General features: G+C 36.2%; 1 long non-coding RNA gene across 1 annotated transcript; it reads right to left on the bottom strand.

The window, feature by feature from the left end:
* Positions 1 to 7,055: 7,055 nt before the first annotated feature.
* Positions 7,056 to 19,648, bottom strand: LOC133233363 (uncharacterized). The gene is made up of 2 exons (XR_009731694.1): positions 19,524 to 19,648; positions 7,056 to 7,309 (listed from the first exon to the last, which is right to left on the bottom strand). It is a non-coding gene; the product is annotated as an uncharacterized LOC133233363 (long non-coding RNA).
* Between the last annotated feature and the right edge of the window lie 285 nt (positions 19,649 to 19,933).

Here is a 19,933-nt window from a genome sequence, read left to right on the forward strand (position 1 = left end):
GATCGAACCCAAATCTCCTGCATCTCCTGCATTGGCAGGTGGATTCTTGACCACTGAGCCACTAAGAAGTCTGTTCAATGTAGTAAATTTCATTGTAATCCTATTTTTCTCATCCTGAACAAAAGGAAATAGAAACATTGTTATGTTTTAAAAATATTCTTCTATTCTATCCCAGAAAGTGGGGAGGTGTTAAAAATTGTACAAAATACAGCCTATATAACACTAGGAAAAAAATAAGATTATTTTAATTCAATTATTTTTATTGTACTTCAGAGAAGATCTATTTCAGGTGGGTCTTAATAGCTATTTAGGAAAAAATATAGATCTAGTAGATGAATACAAATAATATAGCCACTGGAGTACTTATCCACCTTTTAATCTTTTACTAAAGTTTGGTATTTTATTTTCAAAGCAGAGATGTTCTTATGGCAGAGGTTCTGGGGGCAAAATGTAAGGAAGGAATATGATATTTTTTCATTTAAATCATACGTGTAAGGACTTTGGGTTGAAGATGGCAGAGTAGGAAGATCCTGAGCTCACCTCCTTCCATTATCATTGTTGATCACTCAGTAAGTCATGTCGGACTCTTTGTGATGCCATGGACTGTAGCACCCTAGGCTTCCCTTTGCTTCACCATCTCCCAGAGTTGGTTAAAATCTTGTCTATTGAGTCGGTGATGCTATCTAACCATCTCATCCTCTGCCACCCCCTTCTCCTCCTGCCTTCAATTTTGCCCGGCATCAGGGTCTTTTCCAATGAGATGAATCTTTTTATCAGGTAACTAAAAGTATTGGAGCTTCATTTACAGCATCAGTCCTGCCAATGAATATTCAGGATTGATTTCCTTTAGGATAGTCTGGTTTGATCTCCTTGCTCTCCAAGGGACTCTCAAGAGTCTTCCCCAGCATCACAATTTGAAACCATCAATTCTTCAGCACTCAGTCTTCTTTATGGTCCAAATCTTGCATCCATACATGATTATAGGAAAATCCTTAGCTTTGACTACACAGACCTTTGTTGGCAAAATGATGTCTTTGGTTTTTAACATGCTGTCTAGGTTTGTCACGGCTTTTTTTGTAAGGAGCAACCATCTTCTAATTTTGTGGCTGCATTCCAGTCCATTTTAGTTCACTGATTCCTCATATGTCGATGTTCACTCTTGCCATCTCCTGCTTGACCATGTCCAATTTACCTTGATTCAGGGACCTAACATTCTAGGTTCTTATATAATATCATTCTTTACAGCATCAGATTTTACTTTCACCACCAGATGTACCCAAAACTTAACCCAGCCACTTCAGTCTTTCTGGAGCTATTAATAATTGCCCTCCACTCTCCCCCATTGGCATATTGGACACCTTTTAACCCGGGGGGCTCATCTTTCAGTGTCATATCTTTTTGCCTTTTTCATACTGTTCATGTTCACGTGGTTCTTGTGGTAAGAATATTGGAGTCGTTTGCCATTCCCTCCTCCAGTGGACCACATTTTGTCAGAACTCTTCACTATGACCCATCCATTTTGTGTTGCCCTGCGTGGCCTGGCTTATAGCTTCATTGAGTTATACAAGCCTCTTTACCATGAGAAGGGTGTGATCCATGAAGAGGCACTTCTTCCCATAGGCACACCACAGCTACAACTATATATTGGACCACTATTTCTGAGAACCACCTGAAGACCAGAAGAACTGATCTTTTACAACTAACGCTACAAAGAAAAGGCCACATAAAATGGGTAGAAGAAGCAGAGAGGTGTACTACCTAAGGAGTGACATTTCAAGCCCCGTGTTGAGCTCCCCATCCCAGGAGACCTACATTGCAACTATGAGCCCTCATAACATCTGACTTTGAAAACCAGCAGAGAGCTCATGTTTGGGTGAGAGAGCTATTCTAAACTGAGACACTGAGACTCTGTTCTTAAAGGGCTCACATGAAAACTCACTCTCTTTAAGCTCTAGGGAATAGGCAGCAACTTAAAATGCACCCAGGTCATACAAGAAGGAGATCCATTGACTAATTTTAAAGTATATACCAAAAGGGAAGCAAGCATATGGAATGAAAGGACTGATGGAGCCTTTTTTTTTTTTTTTCCACTTTTCTTGCACCTGGTAGGTCTGGCACGGGCAGTAGGCATTTCTTTTGTTCTCCATCAACCTAGCTAACACTATGTGCCCTACCTTGCCATTTTGTTTTGTGACTAGAATCACCCAAACCACTTATTCAGTCCAACTGTATATCACCCAAACAGTGGGTGGCCCCAGCTGAAACTGGTGCTCCTCTGAACAGGTGCTCCTGCCCCTGGAGCTGGTCCACATACTAGCACACCCTCCTCCAAAGCCATGGTTGGGCCTGCGGCCAGTCACACCTGGGGCCAGCCCCAGACATCAGCACACCCACAGCAGATGCCGCTGGGGTCATAGACAGATAGACCAAGGACGAGTCCCACCTAGCAGTGAGCCCAGAGCAAACAGAGCTCAACCACAACAGGATTGCCCACACAGGGCACACATGAAATACCCCTGGGCTACCTGGCTTTGGACCCCATGGACACCTTCTACACCTTCTGTTTCAAGACCTGGATATGTAGCTAATACACTGAGTATGTAGAAACAAAAACAGAGACTTAGAAAAATAAGGAAACAAAGGAATAACTTCCAGATGAAATTAGAAGATAAAAACCTCCAAAAAAAGAACTAAACTAAATGGAAACAAGTAATTTACTTCATAAAGAGATCAAAGTAACAGACATAAAAGTGCTCAGTGAACTCAGGGAGAAGAAAGGATGAACTCAATGATAATATCAACAAAAAGACAGAATTAAAGAAAAGAAAAATCAGACTGAAAAATACAGTAACCAAAATTTTAGAATATCCTAGAGGGATATTAACAGCAGATTTCATTATACAAAAGAATGGATCAGCAATCTGGAAAACAAGGTAGCAAAATTCACCTAATTACAACAGCAAAATATTAAAATAAAACAAAACAAAAATGAGGATAGTTTAAGGGATTCCTGGATTAAGATAAATCATAGCTATATTAACATTATAGGAATCCTAGCAGGAGAAAAGAGAAAGTTATAGAAAAAATATTTGAAGAAATAATGACTGAAAATTTCCCTAACCTGGGGAAGGAAACATGTATCCAAGTCCAGGAATTACAGGGAATCTTAAATAAGATGAACACAGAGAAGCCCACACTAAAGCACTTTATAATTAAGTTGGCAAAAATTGAAGAGAAAATCTTAAAAGCAGCAAGAAAAAAGCAAGTAGTTACATACAAGTGTCCCCCCATAGGACAATCAGCTGAATTTTCAGCAGGTATAACTATACTTACATCAGTCAAAACAGATTTTAAGGCAAAAAGAGTAATGAGACAAAGGTCATTATATGATTATCATAGTGTCAATATATCAAGACATATAATAATAGTAAATATATGTGTACCCAACATTTAAGCACCTAAATATATTAGGTATATAATAACAGATTTGAAATAGACAACAACCTAGCAATCCTACTTCTTGTTATATATTCAAAAATAAAAACAGGATCTAAAAGAGATATTTTCATCCCTGTGTTCATTAAGGCAATGGCACCCCACTCCAGTACTCTTGCCTGGAAAATCCCATGGATGGAGGAGCCTGGTGGGCTGCAGTCCATGGGGTCACTAGGAGTCGGACACGACTGAGCGACTTCACTTTCACTTTTCACTTTCATGCATTGGAGAAGGAAATGGCAACCCACTCCGGTGTTCTTGCCTGGAGAATCCCAGGGATGGGAGAGTCTGGTGGGCTGCCACCTATGGGGTTGCACAGAGTTGGACACTACTGAATCGACTTAGCAGCAGCAGCAGCAGCAGTGTTCATTAAAGCATTATTCACAATAGCCATATGGAAATCACCTGTCAATGGGCAAATGAATAAAGAAAATTTGCTATATATACATATGATGGAATATTATTGAGCAATAAGAAAGAAGGAAATCGTGTCATTTGCAACAATGTGAATGAACCTTGGGGGTATTATGTGAGGTGAAGTAAGTCAGAGAAAGACAAATACTGTGTGAGGTCACTACTATATGTAATCTAAAAAAGGTGAACTTATAGAAACAAACATCAGAGTTGAGGTTACCAGAGATCAAAGGCTTGGGGAAAATGGTGAGATGTTGGTTAAATGGTACAAAGTTTCAGATATAACATAAATGAGTTCCAAAGATCTAATGGTGTTCATAATTAATGATGCTATGATTTATACAGTTGACCTTTGAACAACTTGATTTGACTTCATGGGTAAACTTATACTTGGGTTCTTAAAACACATATACATATTATAGTTCTATATAATCTGAGATTGGTTGAATCCATAGATGCAGAATTGCTGACACAGAAGGCCAACTGTAAAGTTTTATGTGGACTTTCAACTGTGTGGGGCTTCAGTGCCCCCAACTTTGTGCTGGTCAAGGGTCAACTGTACTAAAAAGTTGCTTAGAGAGTATATCTTAAATTTTCTCATTTTAGAAAGTAAATGGTTATTAAGTGACATGATGTACATGGTAGCTAGTACTATAGGGGTAATCATTTTACAACTTATGTGTTTCAAATCAGCATGCTTAAATTTTAAACTTACACAATATTATATGTCAATTATGTCTCAATAAAGATGAGAAAAATTGTCAAAAATTAGAAAGTAAAATAGAATAGCATCCTATTACCATAAGACAATCAACAAGTATTTTATTTTTTTCTATTCTATTTTTCCTCTGTGTTTGCTACAAAAAATTTACTTTTTTTGCCAAGATCAGCTTCCTGTCATTAGCCTCATAGAATGTTTCAAAAATTATGCTCCATGTGTCTTAATGGGCATATAATTTCCATTTAGGTTGATAAAACAATTTGGAAATCAAGAATGGTGACGATTGCAGAACATTGTGAATGTAATTGATACCACTATATTATTTGGTTAAAATGCTAAAAATGATAAATGTAATGTTATATATGGCCAGTGTGTTCTCTTGGCAAAACACTATTAGCCTTTGCCCTGTTTCATTCTTTATTCCAAGACCAAATTTGCCTGTTACTCCAGGTGTTTCTTGACTTCTTACATTTGCATTCCAGTCCCCTATAATGAAAAGGACATCTTTTTGGGGCGTTCGTTCTAAAAGGTCTTGTAGGTCTTCATAGAACTATTCAACTTCAGCTTCTTCAGTATTACTGGTTGGGCCATAGACTTGGATTACTGTGATATTGAATGGTTTGCCTTGGAAACAAACAGAGATCATTCTGTCGTTTTTGAGATTGCATCCAAGTACTGCATTTCAGACTCTTTTGTTGACCATGATGGCTACTCCATTTCTTCTAAAGGATTCCTGTCCGCAGTAGTAGATATAATAGTCATCTGAGTTAAATTCACCCGTTCCAGTCCATTTTAGTTTGCTGATTCCTAGAATGTCGACGTTCACTCTTGCCATCTCCTGTTTGACCACTTCCAATTTGCCTTGATTTATGAACCTAACATTCCAGGTTCCTATGCAATATGACTCTTTACAGCATCGGACCTTGTTTCTATCACCAGTCACATCCACAACTGGGTACTGTTTTTGCTTTAGCTCCATCCCTTCATTCTTTTTGGAGTTCTTTCTCCATTGATCCCCAGAGCATATTGGGCACCTACTGACCTGGGGAGTTCCTCTTTCAGTATTCTATCATTTTGCCTTTTCATACTGTTCATGGGGTTCTCAAGGCAAGAATACTGAAGTGGTTTGCCATTCCCTTCTCCAGTGGAGATTTCCAGAAAAACGTCTATTTCTGCTTTATTGACTATGCCAAAGCCTTTGACTGTGTGGATCACAAAAACCTGTGGAAAATTCTGAAAGAGATGGGAATACCAGACCACCTGACCTGCTTCTTGAGAAATTTGTATGCAGGTCAGGAAGCAACAGTTAGAACTGGACATGAAACAACAGACTGGTTCCAAATAGGAAAAAGAGTATGTCAAGGCTGTATATTGTCACCCTGCTTAGTTAACTTATATGCAGAGTACATCATGAGAAATGCTGGGCTAGAAGAAGCACAAGCTGGAATCAAGATTGCCGGGAGAAATATCAATAATCTCAGATATGCAGATGACACCACCCTTACAGCAGAAAGTGAAGAGGAGCTAAGGAGCCTCTTGATGAAAGTGAAAAAGGAGAGTGAAAAAGTTGGCTTAAAGCTCAACATTCAGAAAACGAAGATCATGGCATCTGATCCCATCACTTCATGGGAAATAGATGGGGAAACAGTGGAAACAGTCAGACTTTATTTTTTGGGGGGCTCCAAAATCACTGCAGATGGTGATTGCAGCCATGAAATTAAAAGACACTTACTCCTTGGAAGGAAAGTTATGACTAACCTAGATAGCATATTGAAAAGCAGAGACATTACTTTGCCACAAAGGTCCATCTAGTCAAGGCTATGGTTTTTCCAGTAGTCATGTATGGATGTTAGAGTTGGAATGTGAAGAAACCTGAGCGCTGAAGAATTGATGCTTTTGAACTGTGGTGTTGGGAAGACTCTTGAGAGTCCCTTGGACTGCAAGGAGATCCAACCAGTCCATTCTGAAGGAGATCAGCCCTGGGTGTTCTTTGGAAGGAATGATGCTTGAAGCTGAAGCTCCAGTACTTTGGCCACCTCATGCGAAGACTTGACTCATTGGAAAAGACTCTGATGCTGGGAGGGATTGGGGGCAGGAGGAGAAGGGGACGACAGAGGATAAGATGGCTGGATGGCATCACCAACTTGATGGACGTGAGTTTGGGTGAACTCTGGGAGCTGGTGACGGACAGGGAGGCTTGGCGTGCTGCAATTCATGAAGTCTCAAAGAGTAGGACAGGACTTAGTGACTGAACTGAACTGAACTGTTATATATATATATATACTTTTTACAATAAAAAGTATATAAAAATCAACCAGGCATGTCTTAATTAAATGCAAAATCAATGTTTATGAATAAATATTACAAATATTATAATTCTAATATGCATAGATAGTAAGATCCAGACTTAATAATGGGAAACTGATTACATTGAGAAAATGTCTTGATTATTTTATTTTCTCATACATGAATTCAGTAGAGGTTTCTTTCCAAATTTCTCCTTAATAGGAATAGTTCTTGTAGCTGGGTCATTTGAGATGGGTTGTTATATCTCCTAAGGGCATCAAGGTTTAATACCACCTCTTTCACTTTCCTCAGAAGTATTTCAAGGATATGCATGGTTCACTCAGTGTAATGATCTGGGACAATGGGGATGTGCACATCCTGTTTTGTGGCTGCCTGCAAATGAGACATTCATGAGTATTTTGATATTCATGAGTAAAATGAGCCAAGTACCACCATTTCCCTTCTTACAGAAAGCTTCTATGTATAAATAGTCAATTCAGACATGTATTTTAATATACTGTATACGTGTCCTGAATCTACTTTAAAAGGTGAATGCCAAGCAGAATAATTTCCTAGCATTATATCTTAATCAAGACTTATTGATTTTTTCTACTTTAAAGCATTTTAGTGGCTTTCTGTCAATATACCAATGAATCTGATATTGCCAGCTACCATTATCCTATGAAAGAAATACAGATTAGGAAATAATCATAGGATTGCTTTTTATTACACTTTACAAAAAAAAAAAAAACCTACATTAATCAGAAATAGCTTTGAGGTTAAAAAATCTGAGGCATATGGTAATATAATATCATGGTTTATGTTTTTCTGTTTTTACAATAAAACTGGAACTAATGTAAGATCTGGAATAGAACTATTCTGGGATTACAGAAAATCAGAGTGCTGAATGATTTTGAAAGCAATCTCCCTATTTTTAATCTAGTATTTTTCAAATTACAAATTACATTTATATTTTTCCAAATTGGGGAAACAAAATATATAGGCATGACAGCAATAACTTGTAAATTAAGTATATTTTTAAAATTCTTTTAACTTTAGAGTGAATGCAGTTTAATTTGCTTCCACAAAAATTGTAAAATAAGAGTTTGCTCCTTTCTTATTTGGGAGAACTTATTAACATAAATGGACAAGGATTTAATGTTTAATTTAATATCTAAGAAAGAAATATATTCTACACAGTTCTTCTGTTAACCTGTGATTCCTAGTTCCTTATCATCTCCCACTGCTCCTGATTTTCATGTCAAATTCTAGATGAACTAATACATATCAAAATGTCTTTCAGAAATTAAATATTTAATATATCCATTGAAAACCACAACGCGCTATATATGGTGTATTTAATTTGCTATTTGAGAATTTAAGTTCAGAAATCAGATGCAGGGCTTACCATATAAATGAATGACCTTGGGAAAGTTGAGTTAATCTCTTCATCTCATTTTGCTGCTGCTGCTGCTAAGTTGCTTCAGTTGTGTCCAACTCTGTGCAACCCCAGAGACGGCAGCCCACCAGGCTCCCCTGTCCCTGGGATTCTCCAGGCAAGAACACTAGAGTGGGTTGCCATTTCCTTCTCCAATGCATGAAAGTGAAAAGTGAAAGTGAAGTCTCTCAGTCGTGTCTGACTCTTAGCAACCCCATGGACTGCAGTCTACCAGCCTCCTCCGTCCATGGGATTTTCCTGGCAAGAGTACTGGAGTGGGTTGCCATTGCCTTCTCCATCACCTCACTTTAGTCATTTGTAATAAAGACAATAAGAGGACCTACGAAAACAAAGAATCATTTTGCTGTGATTTTTCATCATGGGTGTTCATATGGGAATGTGTGTGTATATGTATTTAACAACAAATACTTAAAAACTATGATATGATATGAGGCAATTTGGTAGTATAGTTAACTATTTTAAAGAAAAAAAATGACAGTAATACCAACAGAAACTCTATTCACTTAAACAATTGGGAAATGAATAAAAAATAAAAATTAATTCAAGTCCTTACAACTAATACTTTCACAGGTCTCTGCTTTAATGATATCATGACTGTTAAGATATAAAGCATTTCAAAAAGGACTTTTTGAAAATGTATACCTATAGTTCACTCATGTTGAGGTTTGATAGAAAACAGCAAAATTCTTTGAAGCAATTATCCTTCAATTAAAAATAAATTAGTTTAAAAAAGAAGAAAAAAATTATTTTTATAAAGATATGAAACTAGTGCTACTGTTTACTATACTGTTAAATATTAGCACTTTTGTGGAAGATGGGTCCTGAAAATTATGGAATAATTAGGCAAACATTTATTGTCTTCTTCAATGATTTAGATTGTATGGGCTTGGCAAATTAAAGCTTATTCTTGGAAAATAAATACATGTGAACATTTCAACAGTTGTCCTCCGAGCCTTCTGGAAGAATAAATGGACCTTGAGTACTGTGTTAGTCACTCAGTTGTGTCCAACTCTTTGAGCCCACCAGGCTCCTCTGTCCATAGTATTCTCCAAACAAGAATACTGGAGTGGATAGCCATTCCCTTCTTAAGGGGATCTTCCCAACCCTGGAAGTGAACCTGGGTCTCCTGCATCATAGGCAGATTCTTTACTGTCTGAGCCACCAGACCTCATGTGGGTATAAAGTAACAATCTTTTGGAGTTCAAATATTTTAGCCATGAAATAATATCTCTAGGTGATATAAAAAGATATTAGTCCAATCAATGTTTCTAATAAAAATTTCAAAGTTACATGAGTAAGTAACTTTACATAAATTATTATATATCCATTTTACGGAATATCTTGCTACTGTTATAAACAAGGGAGTGGGGTTAGATATACTTAGCCATGAAAAATTTTAAGCTTATTTTTAGGACTCAAAAGCAAATTTGAAGATAGTACAATGGTATTAGTCCAGTTTTGTACAAACTCACACACACACATATACCTTCCAAAACTCTAACAGGTATTGCGATAGTATGTATATAAATGAAGATATAGACAAAGCATTTAGGAGGCCATAGATATTACCAGTGACATCTCTTACCTCTGCAGAAAGAACTGAGGATGGTAGAGATCAGTAAAGAATATAATTTTATCCATGAATTTAAAATGTAAGAATAAAATACTACAACTGGCTGTAGAATATTTTATTCAGAACTTCTCATTGTTATTTGGTCATAGAAAAGGGTTCAGAGCAAGAAAAGAAAATCCATGTCCTAGGAATTTAATAGCTTTTTTTGAGAGCGCAAACAGGCCTAGAACTGTGTTCATTTCGAGCAATCAAATATGAGCGTCTATTGCCGACAGTTTGGAAATCAGATCTGAAAAGCCATTATGGTCACTGCTTGATATAATGAAGAAGGAATTGAATAAGGACTGCAAGTACTATGGAAAAAATAGACCTAAAACAGTGCTAGAGAAACACAACTGCATCAATAAATATGAAACTTAAGGGAGATGCAATATTTTAAAATTTCAAGAAAACCAACTGCATGTAAGACTATCTCTTTAAGAAAACTTAAATTAATGACTTCTATTTTATTCTAGTACATATTTCTTTAAGTCATACTTTAATTCCCTCAAATGCAACTTTGGGTACAAACCAGTTCTCATTTTATCCCAATGCTTATCAGAGTAGACACACAATATATTTGAGATACTGGAATGGATTAGTACAGTGTATTAACTAATTTTGTGGCTCAAATGTCAGGTTCCCCAGGTTTTAATCTAGGCTTTACATTTCTAACTTTGGGCAAGTTACTTGGGCCACATATTCAAGCAATGAACACTATAAACTTAAATAAATAATGTGGAGATGAGACAATATGTTTGTATTAATCATCTACTGCCACAATAATTGAGCAAAGAAAAACACTACAAAATCTAGTGGCTTGTAATAGAAGCATTTATTTCTCATTGTCAATGCTGCAGTTCAGCTAAGATTCGACTGCATACTGTGGCTTGCATTCTTGTCTGTTTCATGTAAAGCCTTTTTCACAATCTTAGTCGGAAATCAAATTGGCAAGATTATTTGTATGAGTACAATGCAAATCCTTGCTTTCAGTACATGTTCTATCATGCTATTTCCAAAAGAAAATGATAAAGCTGAGTCTACTGCCAGTGGGAGGAGAATGTTAACACTTAGATGATGGTGTAAGAAGAAAAGAGTGAATATCTGCTTCATACTACCTAATTACCACACAGTACCCTCAAATCCATAAATGTTCACAACTTTCCCATATGGAAACAAATCTCACCTTCTTCCCAGAACACCCAAATTTCTTCATTTACAACATTAGGCTTAAAAGGTATGATGTTATGTATTGTGTTGGCCAAAAAGATAGTTTGGGGTTTTCTGTAAGAGCTTATGAAAAAACTCAAATGAACTTTTTGGGCAATTCAATATGTCAGGGTGAATATAGATTCTCTTGATCTTATATAGATTTATACATGAATGTTCTGCTTCCCTCCCAAACACTCATAGACATTTACACATAGGACACTGGTGGTACAGAGACATGATAATAATAGACAACCTTATCTAAAATAGAAGTAAAATGTGTGTGTATATATATATATATATATATATATATGATGTACAGTATTTACTGATTCATAGCAATTCTGAAATCTCATTAGGTCAATGTTTACCATGTTCCTCTACATTGAGCACAGATACTATTTCTATCTTAGGTTCAACATTAGTCCTGGGAACTAACTCCCATGTCCAGTGCCCTCCATAACCTCCTTAGCCACTTCTGGATAAGACAATATGCTCTCTTGGTGGCAGGCAGTATTTTCAACCTAAATTCTGCTTTTAGATAGTTGGGATTTGAGGTTTCATTTGTCATTTATTTATTTTTTATGTTTTTGAATATTTAAATCTTTCTTTTTTTTGGCATGGTTTCTGTCATGTTTGACAACAAAAATCTTTCAAAAACTGTCTTTTTAAAAAGAAATTTGCTTTGGTTAATAGTTTAAATGTGATTTTGATGACATTTGAAACACCTAGATTGAAAACAGAGGAACAGAATTCCTCCATGCCACCAGTCGCACTGTGAGCAGAACTGCATATTATTTACCAGAGATGAGGCAATAAATACACAGAAAATAAAAATAACAGAGTAGGATGTGCCTCCCATCAAAGTGAAAATGGTATAAAATACATGTATTAATTTTCTGTCACTGCTATAACAAATTTGTTAGTGACAAAAAAAGAAACACATTTATTAACTTATAGATTTGTAGGTCTGAAGTCTTGACATAGTTCTCTGAAGCTAAAATCAAGATGTCAGCAGGGTTGAATTCCTTTCTGGAAGCTCTGAGAGATAATTATTTTTTACCTGATCATTAACTTTGTTGGTAAAATTTATTTCCTTAAGTTTGTAAGGTGGCAGATATTTTCTTGCTGTCTGCCAACTTAGGGCTATTCCCAGCTTCTAGAAGCTGCTCAAACTTCTTGACTCATGGTCTCTTTCCTGCACCTTTGAATTCAGCAAACACATCTTGTTTTGGAACCTCCCGGGCTGATGTGTCAACAGTGCTGAATGATGATGTGCAAGCCACCCAGCGGGCTCCGCTGCTAAGCTGCTTCAGTCGTGTCCGACTCTGTGCGACCCCATAGACGGCCGCCAACCAGGCCCCGCCGTCCCTGGGATTCTCCAGGCAAGAACACTGGAGTAGGTTGCCATTTCCTTCTCCAACGCATGAAAGTGAAAAGTGAAAGTAAAGTCGCTCAGTCGTGTCCAACTCTTAGCGACCCTATGGACTGCAGCCTACAAGGCTCCTCCATCCATGGGATTTTCCAGGCAAGAGTACTGGAATGGGTTGTCATTGTCTTCTCCAGCAGGCTCTGTAGTGCTCCCTAAATATCCAAGCTTCCAATACGGAAGTGAAAACCTTGACCCGTTTGAGTGAAGCAGCAGTTTCGGTACACTTTCCCAAAGGAAGTAAAGTCATAAGATTTATCACTTACAAACTCCTGGACAGGATGCAATGAGCTGGGGGAAGGGCAGTCTTCTGTCCCATGTCACAGGCAAGCAGGAGACAGACAGCAGGAGAGCAAACATCTGTGACTGGACTTATACAGTGGTTGGGGCAGAGGTCACTAATTTTTCACGGGTTCAGTTCTGAGTGGTTGTTTTTAAAGGAGTCATGAGGAAAGAAAGGTGGGAATCCTATAGTGGGGTCCATATCTAAATGTCCAGACTCTGGGTGCAAGCAGGGTTATCCTATTGTAAAATGCCTAGACCGCAGCTCAAATACGACTTTCTCATCACAAAGCAAGCTCCTTATTTCAAATCTCTTTCTCTATTTCTCTCTTCTACTCTTCTACCTTCCTCTTCCACTTTTAAGGACCCCTGTGATTATATATACACTCCAAACAAGGATATTATCTCTACTTTGAAGTCCTTATGCTTAACTGCATCTCCAAAGTTTCTTTCGTCAAATACTACAACACATCCAGACATAACACCAAGGTCTTCTTTGCAGTAGGAGTGGGGCAATTATACTGTCCACCATGGCATATGTAATATTATAAGAGAAGACAATTATTTCTTTAGAGTTGACACTCAGCTGCTTAGTAAAAATGTAAAAATAACATGGTTGCAGACTTTAAGACATGGTGATCTTTTTTATTTATTTATTTATTTTTGCTAATTTAAGGAATGAGGATGAGAATTTTCACAGAGAAGTTGGATTTACTTATATATTTTCAGTTGTTAACTTTTCTCAGAAATGTTTGGAAAAATGAATTACTTTTAAAATTGAAAGTAATATCCTGAGAAATAATAGTGTTGGAAAAAAGAAAAACTGGTGAAATAAAAATTAGCTGAGGATTAGTGTCTCTGAACATGAACATCCTTGCTTTCAAACTACAATTTTTGGAAAGTTGCTTGATAGCAATAAATACAAGGGCCTTTACTCAATGATTTTACAGTTCCTCTATGTATTTTAGAATTCTATGACTTTCATATTTTTTTAGTTGTAGCTATCAATGGCACCCCACTCCAGTACTCTTGCCTGGAAAATCCCATGGAGAGAGGAGCCTGGTGGGCTGCAGTCCATGGGGTCACTGAGAGTCGGACACGACTGAGAGACTTCATTTTCATTTTTCACTTTCATGCATTGGAGGAGGAAATGGCAACCCACTCCAGTGTTCTTGCCTAGAGAATCCCAGGGACAGGGGATCCTGGTTGGTGGCCGTCTATGGGGTCGCAGAGTCAGACACGATTGAAGCGACTTAGCAGCAGCTGCAGCAGCATGGTCTTCATATTTAGACAGGATTTAAAATTTGGCATCTTGTTGAAACTTTTGCTTTAGAAGCAGTGTGTAAAATTTTGATATTACCCCCTTCCCAAAAGAAAATCAGTAAAAACAGGCAGTTTAGTGAAACAATTCACTAATATCACTTGATAGCAATAAAGAGAAATGCTAATTATTCTAAAGGTTAATTACATGATACTCCAAATTTATAAAAAGAAAATCCCTATGCATAGTTATGATCAAAATATTACAAAAAATATACAAAATATGATAAAATATTAATTCAAATAAATATATTTGAAGATACAGCTATCAATTTTCAAAGATTTGATAGATTCTAGAATATAAGTAATTCTGGTCTTTCACAGATAGCAAGCTTAATCAAGGTTGCCCAACTATATACACCAGTAAACACCAGGGTTATATTTAAAGTCTAAACACCAAGGTAAAAATCTAAAGTACCTAAAAATCAAGATACAATCTAAAATTAAAATAAAATCTATAGTTACTCTAAATTAAAACGCATGACCATTAGATAATACACAATGCACCAGTGTTAGTAAATTGTGTTAATGTCACAGTTGCCAAACTGCTTAGTTTTTAATAAAGAAAGAAAATCGACATGGGATTTATATACTGGTCTATTTTCAAGGCTGAATAGAGGGGAAAACAACTTTTGTGTGAATGTACTAAATATTTTTCTAGGTGTGTGGTGAGCTCTTACAGAGACCAAGTTTTATAATCTGGGAATATTTAGGTTAATATGACTGAAATTGAAAGCAGAAGTAGAGCTTAAAAATCAGATACAAGATAATCCACTGTGTGGCTGTCAGTCTCTTTCCCCAGCCACCCATTTCCACCCATGTCATATTTAGCCACTTTCCATTGAGTTTCCTGAATATTCATTGGAATGACTGATGTTGAAGCTGAAGCTCCAGTACTGATGCCAAGAAGTGACTCACTGGAAAAGCCTCTGATGATAGGAAAGATTGAAGGCAGAAGGAGGGGAGGACAGAGGATGAGATGGTTGGATGGCATCAGCGACTCAATGGGCATGAGTTCGAGCAAGCTCAGGGATTTGGCGATGGACAGGGAAGCCTGGCATGCTGCAGTCCATGGGGCCCCAAAGAGTTAGACAAGACTGAGTGACTGAACTATGAACAAAGTGATGATGTTGACAAGGATGGTGGTTATTAATGAACTCAGTAAAATAAACTTTCCTTGACCAAGGCTGATGTTGCTAGAGCTGCTGTTGAGCATGACCACATCCAGAGCAAAAACTGACACTAAACACACTATGGCTCACTTCCTAGGGCATCAACCAGACACGAGGTTTTACATGGATCACATTGGAGAATTTCCATCATGGAAGGGGTAGTATATTTTTCCCACTGAAATAGACATTTTGCCTGGAAATGCATTTCCTTTTTCCGCCAGTAACACTTCTCTCACACAGCATTGCTTCTAACTGAAGAATTCATTTTACCGTAAATTAAGGTCAGAATTGTGCTTCTTGTCAAGAAATTCAATGATTTTACTGTATTCCTAATCAAGATGAAGCAGCTGATACGAAGGAATGGTGAGATAGTCTTTAATGATTCAGTGATAGCATCAAAATGAGGGTAATGTTTTATCTTACTGAGAAAAATCCTTTTCGATATGCTCAGAATCAAAGACCAACATTTAGTGTTGTCTCTACCAAAGCCAGGATTCACAGGACTAAAAACCAAAGGGTGGAAATGGGATGCTCCTCTTACCATTATCCTTTATCATACACCAGGTAGCACAGGTGGTGAAGAATCCGTCTGCCAATGTAGAAGACGCAAGAGATACAAGTTCGATTACTGGATAAGTAAGATCCCCTGGAATAAGAAATGGAAACCCATTCCAGTATTCTTGCCTGGAAAATTCCATGGACCGAAGAGCCTGGCAGTCCATGGGGTTGGAAAGACTCAGACACAACTGAGCGCGCGCACGCACACACACACACACACACACACACACACACACACACAATGTCTGCTTGACTGCTTGTCAACTCTGAATGCCTCATGTCAGTCAACCAACAGACAAAGAGAGTGTTATACCAAGGTAAACATCTGACTACCAAGAGGAAATTATATTTCTACTACCCATCAGTGATAAGAGGAAATTTTGTTTGGCATGAAGGGTACACCTATTATTTGTATGCTCTTGTACTCATTAATGGAAAACTACCCTAATAAGCAATTTGCCAATGACTAAGATCCATCAAGAAAGAATACTTAGGTCACCCAATTAGGCAACAAAACAGGACCAACAGGGTTCACAATTCAGGACAAAGGGTGTAGCAATGAGCAGGTATGATCATACATATCATAAATAAGGGATAACCATGTTACTGATGGCAGAAATTAGGATTTTATTAGTTGTACTTCTGCCTTATTTTAATATGGATATGATTATAAATATATTAACCAGTTCTTTCCTTTTTTCTTTTATCCTCATCCATACCTTTACCTTTACCATCTACACTAAAAATAGTTCATAGTAGTTAACCTGAGATGATTAGATAGCATCACTAATTCAGTGGACATTAGTCTGAGCAAACTCCAGGAGACAGTGAAAGACAGGGAAGTCTGATGTGCTACAATCCATGGAGTCTCAAAGAGTTGAACACGACTAAGCAACTGAATAACAAGAACAAAAGCTAACATATTTGTTTCAACAATCCAAAGATAAGGATGTCCCTTTTATCAGCAAAATAAGTATCAGTGTGAGAATAATTGACCTTAGGGACACTGATTCATCTTTTGGGGAGATGATTAGTGTATTTGTGATTTTATCAAAGATAACTGCATCATAAAGAGATTCACTTAGACTAGGACAGTGAAAATGAGTTTGGAAGAATTGAGAATATGGGTGTAACATTGTATGAAGATGCATTTACAAGAATAAATTGTCCACCTATACATTTATGATATTGAAAACGATTTTATTTGGATTGATTTATTTTTCTGTTCATTATAATTTACTGATATTTAGTGAAACAGTTTTATTATTCTGGCAACAGATTTCTTCAAATTTAGAATTTTTTTCTTCCTTGGACTTTCTTTAGAAAATGGTCTAGTTCTATGGTGGCTATTTGTATAGACAGGGGTTTATGCCATTTTATTGCATTCTGTTGATTTTTCTGAACTTGTTTTGTATTACTATATATGCTTTTGGCTGATGCATTTAAAAGGAACTCAGTTACTATATAATTTAATGTGTTTGTTGGTTAGTATTGATTAGTCACTACATTGTAGTGTAAATCTTGATCTACCAAGAAACTTGCTTGGTTTTGCCTCCTATAACATAACTTTATAAATTAATACCTGTGAATGTCTCTTCATTTAAACTTTTATATATATTGGTTCATAGTTCAGTATACAAACTTAGACATTCCCATTGAATTCTAGTAGGCAGGCAGTCTGTCTGTAAGGAAAAAATTCCAGGAAAATGCCCTTGAAATAGCTTTCAAAATTTGCATAACAAAAACTACTGTTTTGTACTGCTGGGATGCATATTAAAGGACACCATAACTTACATCGAAACTGTAATTTACATAAGTAGTTTAGCATCAGGAAAAACAAAATCATTAGTTATACAGATTATAAACCAATAATGGAATAAGCATGATAATTCATACAAATAAATATTATGTTAATTTTAAGGGTAAAGGTCTAGCTTTTGTGAAAGACAGGATTTTTCTAATTAATGAATTAGGGAATGATGATGTGGGTCACAGCACCATACTTATTCACTGAACCGTTTTTCATGCATTTCTTTGCATCTTTGTTATGGGCTTCTCAAGTGTCTCAGTGGTAAGAATCTGCCTGCCAATGCAAGAGACGCAGGAGATTGCAGTTCAATCCCTGAGTCATGAAGATCCCCTGGAGTAGGAAATGGCAACCCACTCCAATATTCTTGCCTGGAAAATTCCATGAACAGAGGAACCTGGAAGGCTGAAGTCTGTGGAGTCGCAAAGAGTTGGACTTGACTGATACAAGCATGCATGTATACACCTATGTTACAATGCATAATACATCTAAACAGAAAAATTATATATAAGAAAGCACACAAATTACCCTGAGAATAATTAAAATAAAGAGTTATTATTTCTGTTACTACTAAGGATGTTAGTAATGGCTGCAATTTTATATTTTAAATTTATTTGTATTTGGGTCATATAACTTTATTAATATCTCTGAGAATGTATCACCATATCAATATTTTCTTATTGAATTAAAAAATAAAATACAATACAAATAATTAATTTATATTAAATTTATAATCATCCTCACATGTATACTGATGTTATACATATGAAACATGCTGTTTTATATAGTTCAATATATATTTTATATATAATACTGCACACTTTATACCATTGAGTTATTTTCTCTAACTTAACTCATTAAGAAATTATAACAACTAAAATTCAGGAAATTATTGTGCAGAATGAGCTTATTTTAGAATGGATATTTCCTTCCTTTAATATCTTCATTTATTTTAAATTTCTTAATAAAGCTTTCTAAAGATATAGCTATCTCATCATCTAATACAATATACTGAATCATTTTCCCATAATACATTTGAAAGTATTTCTTTTCCTTTTCAGCACTTCAATAAGACAGCTTAGAAAACTTGAAAACTCTACTTAAGAAAACCATGGGGATCAAAATTTTAGAGCAGATTTATAGTGTTATATTTAAATTATTGCTTATAGTTCATTTTAAAATAGAAGTAGAAAATCTGACTCTTTCTTTTATAAATTATATAAAATCAAAGCTATTAGAACTAGAACCTGTCTTAAAAGACTGTCTCAATCAGTGCCCTCAATTTAATGATGAGAAAAGCAAGATCCAAAGAGACAAAGTGATTTTCATAAAGTGAAGAAACTTGACTCTAACTGAATAAAATTTTCTTAAAATGATATCTTGCTTAAGTGACCCTTGATGTTTCCTGATTCTGCAGGAACATTCAATTCCTTGAATTCAATGTTTTGTTTTGAGGCTGAGACTTTGTATTATATTTTTGAGAGATGATTCACTCAATGTTTTAAAATAAATTCTCTGAGAAGTCACAGAAACATGTTTTTGATGCTATGTTAATCTCTCAGATCTGGTCTTATCTAACTTCTAATGTTTAGATTAAATGCAAAAAAATCGCATTTTGAGTTAGAAATAATTTCTATGCATTAGGTATCATCTAGCAGATGAGTATTTGGAACACTTTTTACTCTTTTTTGATTAAGCCTCAAGCATTTTGAAATAGTAGAGAACAATGTTCCCTCAGACATCCCAATGCACACCTCACCTAAAAGTTACCGGTTTAATGAGCTGTCGGCAGTAAACCTATTTCACGCCTTCTCTGGGACACAATTTTAATGGAAGGAAAGGTTGGTGGATCCATAGGGAGGTTGTCATGACAGTGACTTCATAGAAAACCAATAGAATGGAACACTCACACATAACCTAGGAAAACTATTAGCCAACTTCTTTAGTCACTGAGAAACAAGATTAAGACTAAAGGATATAGAAGTATAGTAGGTTAAATACTTTCTTTCAATTTTTGTGTAGATCTCTATTCTTCATTACATTTATTTTACCTATATTTATTAACAAATGCAGGATTTTGTAGGGTAATTCTTCAATGCTTTTTGTTTTCTCTTTCTCAACATTTTAAGAGAGATTAAGTACTTTACCTGGCTAACCTCTGAATAATCT

This window comes from Bos javanicus, chromosome 20 (assembly GCF_032452875.1).
Source record: "Bos javanicus breed banteng chromosome 20, ARS-OSU_banteng_1.0, whole genome shotgun sequence".
In the NCBI taxonomy this organism is placed as follows: domain Eukaryota; kingdom Metazoa; phylum Chordata; class Mammalia; order Artiodactyla; family Bovidae; genus Bos; species Bos javanicus.